General features: G+C 46.9%; 1 non-coding gene across 1 annotated transcript; it reads right to left on the reverse strand.

The window, feature by feature from the left end:
* Positions 1-9,294: 9,294 nt before the first annotated feature.
* Positions 9,295-9,366, reverse strand: trnat-ugu (transfer RNA threonine (anticodon UGU)). The gene has a single exon. It is a non-coding gene; the product is annotated as a tRNA-Thr (tRNA).
* Positions 9,367-10,266: the final 900 nt, after the last annotated feature.

Genomic DNA, 10,266 nt, shown 5'->3' on the forward strand with positions numbered 1-10,266 from the left:
GAACTGGACCCATGGGAAACCCCTCAGGCTGTATACACCAAATATGGTTTTGCTGTAAAATGTACATGGCAGGTATAATGGAATGGAAGGGTTGTGAGGCAACTCACTCCTCTATTAAAGAAAACTGATTTATTTCACACTTTTTGAAATGTCATAGAGTCATGGAGAGATACAGCACTAAAACAGGCCCTTTGGCCCACCGAGTATGTGCTGACCACCAACCACCCATTCACACTAATCCTACATTAATCCCATATTCCCTACCACATCCCCACCTTCCCTCAATTCTGCGACCAGCTACCTACACTCGGGGCAATGTACAATGGCCAATTTACCTATCAACCTGCAAGTCTTTGGCTGTGGGAGGAAACCAGAGCACCCGGCGGAAACCCACTAGGTCACAGGGAGAACTTGCAAACTCCACACAGGCAGTACCCAGAACTGAACCCGGGTCGCTGGAGCTGTGAGGCTGCAGTGTTTTTTTCCAGATTTTTATGAATAAAGTATATTTTGGAAAAACAAAATTCTTAATGAAGTAGGCGCAGTCGATGGGTGCACCTCCTTCACTATCTTTCACCGCCACCCTAACGGTGTTACGCACCCCCTGGCCTGGATCTCTGGTGTTGGTTGCAGCCATTTTTACTTGACGTTTTCCTGGGACAAGTACTAAATCCTAAACTGACAGGGAAACCACCACCACGGTAGATCTTTAATCCCAAAGGGCGGAATGCCCTAAATACGGTGCTGAAACCACCTCCCACCCCCAAAAAAACACAAAAACAGCACCTGCATTATCAAACGCCACTGATCACGGTCTCTCCCCTGCCAGCAAAGTCCAAGCATTGAGGTGGAGAAGTGCGTACTTGGAGCTGCGAAGAAACGAGCAGGAGTGTTTATAGCAAAAAATATTTGGGAGCAGAAACACTGTCCAGCAACAGCGAGTAAATTCTATTTTTGATTCATATAATCAGGGGTGAGTGCAAAAGCAGACCCCCAACTATCACAATTTCTGCAGTTGAGTATCCCACATTTGAAGACATCGCAGGCATCAGCAAACCCACAGTACAATAGGTTAGCCTCATCCTGGGAGAACTTTTTTCTTTATTTCCAAAATATACTTTATTCATAAAAATCTGTAAAAATTACATTCCCAAACAGTTTAAAACAGCATCAAGTCAAAAAGTACAAACAGTGCAAAGGTGATCAGTTTCCTTCTATACAATCATGAGTTGCCTCACAACTCTTCCATTTCATTGTCATTTTACATTTACAGCACACAGAATTTTCCCGATACAGTTCGAGGGGTTTCCCATGGATCCAGCCCCTCAGTTCAGCTTGGTGGGGGGACCTTACACTGTGGCCTTTCCCCATTGAGCCTTTGCTGCGGCTGCCCCAAGCTTAAGTGCATCCCTCAGCACGTCAGCACGTAGTCCTGGACCTTGAAACGTGCCAGTCTGCAACATTCCGTCACAGCCAACTCTTTGCACTGGAAGACCAGCAAGTTTCTGGCAAACCAAAAGGCATCTCCCGCTGAATTGATAGTCCTCCAAGCAGTTGATGTTTGTATCAGTGTGCGTCCCTGGGAACAGTCTATCGAGCACAGACTCCTGTGTTATCAAGCTGCTTGGAATAAACCATGACAAAAACCACTGTATTGCTTTGAACTTTTTTTTTATTTCCAAAATATACTTTATTCATAAAAATCTGCAAAAATTACATTGCCAAACAGTTTCAAACAGCACCAAAAAATACAAACATTGCAAGGGAGATCAGTTTCCTTCCATACTATCATGAGTTTCTTCACAACCCTTCCATTTCACTATTGTTATGCCAATTACAGTTTCACATTTACAGCAAAAGAAAATATCAACAAAACAGTTCAACGGCTTTCCCATGGATCCTACCCCTCAATTCAGCTTGGTGGGAGGAACCTTACTTTTTTTTTTATTTCCAAAATATACTTTATTCATAAAAATCTGTAAAAATTACATTGACAAACAGTTTCCAAACAGCACCAAAAAATACAAACATTGCAAGGGAGATCAGTTTCCTTCAATACTGTCATGAGTTTCTCCCCAACCCTTCTGTTTCACAATTGTCATGTCAATTACAGCTTTACATTGACAGCAATTGAGAATATTAACGATACAGTTCGAGGGGTTTCCCATTGATCCAGCCCCTCAGTCCAGCTTGGTGGGGGAACCTTACACTGTGGTCTTTCCACATTGAGCCTTTGCTGCGGCTGCCCCAAGCTTCAGTGCGTCCCTCAGCACGTAGTCCTGGACCTTGGAATGTGCCAGTCTGCAACATTCGGTGGTGGACAACTCTTTGCACTGGAAGACCAGCAGGTTTCGGGCAGACCAAAGGGCGTCTTTCACCAAATTGATCGTCCTCCAGCAGCAGTTGAAGTTTGTCTCGGTGTGCGTCCCTGGGAACAGCCCGGAGAGCACAGACTCCTGTGTTACAGAGCTGCTTGGGATGAACCTTGACAAAAACCATTGCATCTCTTTCCACACCTGCTTTGCAAAGGCACATTCCAGGAGGAGGTGGGCGACCGTCTCTTCCCCATCACAGCCAACGCGGGGGCATTGTGCGGAGGGGCGAGACTTCGGGTGTGCATGAAGGATCTGACGGGGAGGGCCCTTCTCACCACCAGCCAAGCTACGTCTTGGTGCTTGTTTGAAAGTTCTGGTGATGAGGCATTCCGCCAAATGACTTTGACGGTCTGCTCGGGGAACCATCCGACATGATCCACCGTTTCCTTTTCCCGTAGGGCCTTGAGGACATTCCGTGCAGACCACTGCCTGATGGATCGGTGGTCAAAAGTGTTTTCCCGCAGAAACTGCTCCACGAAGGATAGGTGGTACGGCACCGCCCAACTGCATGGAGCGTTCCGCGGCAATGTGACCAGGCCCATCCTTCGCAACACCGGGGACAGATAGAACCTCAGCACGTAGTGACACTTGGAGTTTGCGTACTGGAGATCTACACACAGCTTGATGCAGCCGCACACGAAGGCGGTCATCAGGATGAGGGCCACGTTGGGTACATTTTTCCCGCCCTTGTCCAGAGATTTGAACATCGTGTCCCTCCGGACCCGGTCCATTTCCCTGCTGCTGGAGGACCATCAATTTGGTGATAGACACTCTTTGGTCTGCACGAAATCTCCTGGTCTTGCAGCGCAAAAAGTTGTCCACGACCGAGTTTTGCAGACTGGCACATTCCAAGGTCCAGGACTACATGCTGAGGGACGCACTTTTATTAAGGTTGTTAAGATAAAGGTTCTTTCTCTTCAAAGGTGATCAGATGGCGAGAGAGAGACAGAGGGAAATGTCCCGACTCCAGAAAAGAATGCAAAATCTGCTCTGGCTGCAGTCGATGGGAGTCGAGGTCAAGGAGGACTTCCAAGAGGTGAAGAACCAGCAGGCCTCGCTCTTTGCCACGGAGGCCTCCAAGATCATCTTCCGGTCCAGAGTCCTCTCCATTGAGCAGGATGAGACGTGCTCACGTTTCTTCTTCCAAAATGTACACAGAGAGAGCTCTGTTATCAGCAGCTTGAAGGAACAGGATGGCTCAGTAACGTCTTTGCAATCCAACATAGCGGCACAGTGGCGCAGTGGTTAGCACCACAGCCTCACAGCTCCAGTGACCCGGGTTCAATTCTGGAGACTGCCTGTGTGGAGTATGCAAGTTCTCCCTGTGTCTGCGTGGGTTTTCTCCGGGTGCTCCGGTTTGCTGCCAAAAGTCTTGCAGGTTGGTAGATAAATTGGCCATTATAAATTGCCCCTAGTATAGGTAGGTGGCAGGGAAATATATGAATAGGTGAGGATATGGTTGGAATTTCGGATTAATATAAATGGGTGGTTGATGGTCGGCACAGACTCGGTGGGCCGAAGGGCCTGTTTCAGTGCTGTATCTCTAAAAAAATATTAAGGATCAGCAAATCCTTTAATGCTGGGCTGTGAGACGCGAAGCCCACAGACAGCACGGCTTCCCAGTTCTTCCTGTCATCTATCACAGAGGTCTTGGAAGACAGCAGGAGGGAGAGACTGGACAAGCCGCTAACTCTGGACGAGCTGACAAAGGCCATCAGGTCCATCGAGACGAGTACATCTCCCGGAAGCGACGGCTTAGCGGTTGAGTTGTATTCGGCCCTGTGGGACTGGGTCGGCCCAGACCTGCTGGAAGTATACGAGAGTATGCTCCTGGACGGCAGCATGTCAGAATCCATGAGGAAAGGCGTCATCACCCTCATCTACAAGCGGAAGGGGGTGAGGGCGGAAATCAGAAATTGGCGGCCCATCTCACTGCTTAATGTAGATTACAAGATTCTGTCCAAAGTCATCGCCAGTCGAGTCAAGTCTGCTCTGGAGCAGGTGATTCACCCTGACCAGGCCTGCACTGGACGCAGCAGGAAGCTCTCTGATAGTCTCACACTACTCAGGGATATGGACATCTGCCTCATCAGCTTGGACCAGGAGAAGATTTTTGACGGGATATTGCACACATTCATGATGGACGTGCTCTCCAAAATGGGGTTTGGGGAGGGAATCTGCAATTGGTTCAAACTGCTTTTCACAAACATCAGTAGTGCAGTCTCAATCAATGGGTGGAAATCATAAGGTTTCCTGATCCAATCTGGAGTCAGACAGGGCTGTCCTCTCTCCCCTGTCTTGTCTGATTGCTGTATCGAACCTTTTGCAGAGTCCATTAGGAAGGATGCAGGCATAAGAGGGGTGACAATCCCAGTCAGTGGACGCACTCAAGTAAAAGCCTCCCTGTACATGAACAATGTTGCTGTCTTCTGCTCGGATCCACCATCCCCTCGCAGACTGATGAGCATCTGCGACCAGTTCGAACCAAAGTCAACTATGGCAAGAGTGAGGCCATGTTCTTTGGGAACCGGGCCGACCGATCCTTTGTCCCCTTCACCATCAGGTCAGACTACCTGAAGGTGCTGGGGATACGGTTCGGAAGGGCCGGGGCCTGCTCCAAAACCTGGAAGGAGCAAGAGACCAGGGTGCACAATAAACTGAGTGTGTGCGAGCAGCGATCTCTCTCCATTGTGGGTAAGAAAATGGTCATCAGGTGCGAGGCAGTCTCGTTGTTGCTGTACGTGGCGCAGGTCTGGCCCATACCCCACTCCTGCACTGTGGCAGTCACCCGAGCCATTTTCCGCTTTATCTGGAGATCTAAAATGGACCAGGGCGGGAGGGACACGATGTTCAAACCTCTGGACAAGGGCGGGAAAAATGTACCCAACGTCGCCCGCATCCTGATGACCACCTTCGTGTGCAGCTGCACCAAGCTGTGTGTAGAGCCCCAGTACACAAACACCAAGTGTCACTATGTGCTGAGGTTTTATCTGTCCCCGGTGTTGCGAAGGATGGGGCTGGTCACATTGCCGCGGATCGCTTCATCCAGTTGGACTGTGCCGTACCAGCTATCCTGCGTGGGAATGTTTCTGAGGGAAAACAGCTTTGACCACCAATCCATCAGGCAGTGGTCTGCACGGAATGTCCTCAAGGCCCTACGGGAAAAGGAGATGGTGGATCCGGTCGGATGGTTCCCCGAGCAGACTGCCAAAGTCATTTGGCAGAATGCCTCATCACCAGAACTTTCAAACAAGCACCAAGATGTAGCTTGGCTGGTGGTAAGAAGAGCCCTTCCTGTCAGATCCTTCCTGCATGCCCGAAGTCTCGCCCCCTCCACATGCGGCCCTCGAGGTGGCTGCGGTGGGGAAGAGGCAGTTGCCCACCTCCTTATGGAATGTGTCTTTGCAAAGCAGGTGTGGAAAGAGATGCAGTGGCTTTTGTCAAGGTTCATCCCAAGCAGCTCTGTAACACAGGAGTCTGTGCTCTACGGGCTGTTCCCAGGGATGCACACCGATATAAACATTAACTGCTGCTGGAGGACCATCAATTTGGTGATAGACACTCTTTGGTCTGCCCGAAACCTGCTGGTCTTGCAGCGCAAAGAGTTGTCCACGACCGGGTTTTGCAGACTGGCACATTCCAAGGTCCAGGACTACGTGCTGAGGGATACACTAAAGCTTGGGGTAGCCACTGCAAAGGCTCAATGGGGAAAGACCTCTGTGTAAGGTCCCCCCGCCATAGTGAACTGGGCAGCTGGACCCATTGGAAACCCTTGTGCTGGAGACACCAGATATGGGTTTGCTGTAAAATGTCCATGTCAGGTAAAATGGAGTGGAAGGGTTGTGAGGCAACTCACTCCTGTATTGAAGATACTGATTTCCTTTGCACTTTTTGGAATGTCAACTTGGTGCTGTTTTGAACTGTTGTATAATGCATTTTTTACAGATTTATATGAATAAAGCATATTTTTAGGAATAAAAACCTGGGGATTCATATGCATAGTTCTTTGAAGGTGGCAGGACACATTGAGAAAGTAGTTAGCAAAGCATATGGGATCTTGGGCTTCATAAATAGAGGTACTGAGCACAAAAGTAGGGAAGTTATGCTGAACCTGTATAAATTTCTAGTTGGGCCACAACCAGAGAATTGCATCCAGTTCTGGTCAACACACTTTTGGAGGGATGTGAGTGTCCTTGAGAGGGTGGAGGAGATTTAACAGAATGGTTCCAGACATGAGGGATTTTAGCTGTAAGGTTAGGTTGGAGAAGCTGGGGTTGTTCTCCTTGCAGCAAAGGAGATTGAGGGGAGATTTGATAGACATGTACAAGATTATAATAAATATGACAGGTTTAGATAACTTCCAGGGCGATGGGGATAGAGCGGGGGAATGGGACTGAATGGATTGATTTACATGGGCTTGATGGGCAAAATGACTTCCTGTACTGTAGTGACTCCAGGACTCAATGACTCTCTCTCCTTCTCTCTCTCTCTCTCTCTCTCTCTCTCTCTGTCTATCGCTTTACCTCTCTCTGCCTCTCTCTCTCTATCTGTCTTTAGCTGGTCCTCTAACTTTCTATTGCACTCTCTCTCTTTTTTTTTCACTCTCTCTCTCTCCATTACACACATTTTTGTCAATCACATGTCAAAGAAGGAAGCGTAATGAAGGAATGGCTGCGCCCTTGAAAATGTTTCCAGCAGAATCGTTAAATGTTTAAAGTTTCTGTAGGGGGTTTGACCTGAGATGGTGAGACACAAGGATGTGAGGTTATTAAAGTCTTCACCAAATGTAATAGGTAATAATTTTCTTCACTGGTGAACCCAAAGGAACAAATATGGCACAAGAATGAGAAAAGTCAGAGGATTGAGAAACATCCAATGGTTCTTCACATATTCAAGTCAGCAGACCCACAGAAAAACAGTAGGTTGAGAGTTCAGATCCAGTGATAGACTGGACAAATATCGAGCCAGTGCTTTTTTCTTTATAAACCTGACATCTGTCCACTTGGCTATTGCACCTCGTCTCGATGTATCTGATAATACTGATACTATTTGTATTCCACAGTTGCTTTGAAATCACAGGCAATATAAATGGATTGGGAATGTCAATGGTCAGGAACCATTAATGGATTGGGAAAGTCAATGGACTGGAAAATATCAGTGGATTGGGAAATTCTATAGACTGAGTTATTTCAATGGATTGGGACAGTTCAGTACATTGTGAAACATCAATGGATTAGGAAACAGGAATTAAAGGGACAGATGGAGTTCAACCTGGAAAAGTGTGAAGTGATTCATTTTGGAAGGTCGAATTTGAATGCAGAATACAGGCTTAAAGACAGGATGCTTGGGAGTGTGGAGGAACAGAGGGATCTTGGGGTCCATGTCCATAGACGCTCAAAGTTGCCACCCAAGTTGATAGGGTTGTTAAGAAGGCATATGGTGTGTTGGCTTTCATTAACAGGGGGATTGAGTTTAAGAGCCGCGAGGTTATGCTGCAGCTCTATAAAGCCCTGGTTAGACCACACTTGGAATATTGTGTTCAGTTCTGGTCGCCTCATTATAGGAAGGATGTGGAAGCTTTAGAGAGGGTGCAGAGGAGATTTACCAGGATGCTGCCTGGACTGGAGGGTATGTTTTACGAAGAAAGGTTGAGGGTGCTAGGGCTTTTCTCATTGGAACGAAGAAGGATGAGAGGTGACTTGATAGAGGGGTACAAGATGATGAGAGGCATAGATAGAGTGGATAGCCAGAGACTTTTTCCCAGGGCAGAAAGGGCTATCACCAGGGGGCATAATTTTCAGGTGATGGAGGAAGGTTTCGGGGAGATGTCAGAGGTAGGTTCTTTAAACAGAGAGTGGTGGGTGCGTGGAATGCACTGCCAGCGGTGGTAGTAGAAGCAGATACATTAGGGACATTTAAGCAACTCTTGGATAGGTACATGGATGATCGTAGAATGAAGGGTATGTAGGTAGTTTGATCTTCGAGTAGGTTAAAGGTTCGGCACAACATCGTGGGCCGACGGGCCTGTACTGTGCTGTACTGTTCTATGTTCTATGTTCCAGATGAAAGGATTGCATTAATCAATGGATTAGAATGTGGAGAGGCAGGAGAAAATGATGCCATTTTAAGTAGGGGGCCGGGGGTTAGTAGAAACAGACCAGGGCTATTTTACTCTCTATCTCATTCCTTTCTTCTATCTGGCTCATTATCACATCCTCTCTCTCTCAGAGCGGTGGGAATCACTGGAACCCACACTTGTTGCTCAGGTTGTTTGGTTCCGGGAAAATACAAGGTCCACATCAGATTGACAGGAAAGATAAATGTGATTCAGAGCCAATCATTTTCCTTTTGGTGATGTGTGCTCAGCCTTGTTATTTCAGCAAAGGCAGCAGGAAATGCAAATCCTGAAGAGTTTTGATAGAGTGAAGAAGGAGAAAGTGTTGCCAGTGACAGAAGGGTCAGTAACCAGAGGAAACACATTTAAAGTAATTGACAAAAGAATTAGCGTTGTGATGAGGAGATTGTTTTTTCAGCGGTGTGTTGTTCTGGTCTGGAATGCAACCCTGAAAGGTCAGTGGAAGCAGATTCAATGGGAACTCTAAATGGAATTGTATATATACCTGACATGGAAAATATAACAGGGCAATGGGGGAAAGGACAGGAGTGTGGGATGTGGGATTAATAGAATAGCTCTGTTAAATATCAAGCAAATGCACAGTAATAAGGTTCAGTGCTTGGACCTCAGATATTTTCACTCCATCAATGGCAGAGAAGGCTCAAGGGACCATGTGGCTACTCCTCATGTTCTTCCCAGTGTCCAGGATAAAGTGCAACATCACACTGATTTCCAGATGGCTAAAACAAATGCAACAGACATCTATTCTGGAAACATAACATTTAAAGTGAGAAACTAATCATGAGGCATGTACGGGGATTGAACCCGTGATCTTCAGTTTACAAGACTGACGCCTTACCACTTGGCCACCATGCCTTTTGCTAATGGACACCTGAGGCTCCAGAGGAGGATTTGTGATTCTTTTTCAATTTGGTTGAAACAGCATCGAGAAACATGCACAGAAATCAAGAGGGATTGTGGAATGGGTAACAGATCAGCCTCATTTCCATCATCAGCATCATGAAATCTTCATTCAGACATTCCATTCCCATCCTCAGCTTTTCTCACATCTGTACAATAATATAAGAGTGGACATTGGGTTGTTACTGGGCAGATTATATAAATAGACTGTGTGCATCATCACAGGAAGTGATGTAATATAATCTGGACGGCACCTCATGGAGAGTTGCAGATGAAACCTTCAATGCAAGATGTGCAGAGTAAACTCAGGTTATTTTAACCGTCAGATTCTTATAAATTGTGTACTAAGCCTTGACAGATATCAGAACATTATATGGGGGCCGCAGTAAACCAAAGCGAAGATGGAGAAATCTTTGCTTGCACCTTTGAAAAGGTCACTGGACTGAACCAAGCCGAGGAGTGGCCGAGATGTTTCCAGAACTTTGCAAGGTATTGTACTGCATCGGGTCTCGTGCAGAAGCCAGACATGGAGCAGGTCAGTACGCTATTGTCTGCAATGGAGGGAGTGTGCAGGCAACATCCTCATGAAGAACAGAAGGCTACGTGTGAAGAAGTTATTAAGACACTCAAGACCTATTTTAATTGAGGAAAAAAATGTCATCGTGGAGCCAAAGTTAAAAGGCTGCATTTACTGACAACGCAACCACCATGTGACGCTGTAATAGCACATGCGCAAATGCAGCCTCTTCCACTGAAACGTCACTGTCTGTGACATTCAGGCAGCTGCCAGGATTAAAGATGGAGCTACTCAATTTATCATCGAAAACAACTTCGACCTAAAAATCCCCTCAAAGG

Source organism: Heterodontus francisci, unplaced genomic scaffold, assembly GCF_036365525.1.
Source record: "Heterodontus francisci isolate sHetFra1 unplaced genomic scaffold, sHetFra1.hap1 HAP1_SCAFFOLD_43, whole genome shotgun sequence".
Lineage (NCBI taxonomy): Eukaryota > Metazoa > Chordata > Chondrichthyes > Heterodontiformes > Heterodontidae > Heterodontus > Heterodontus francisci.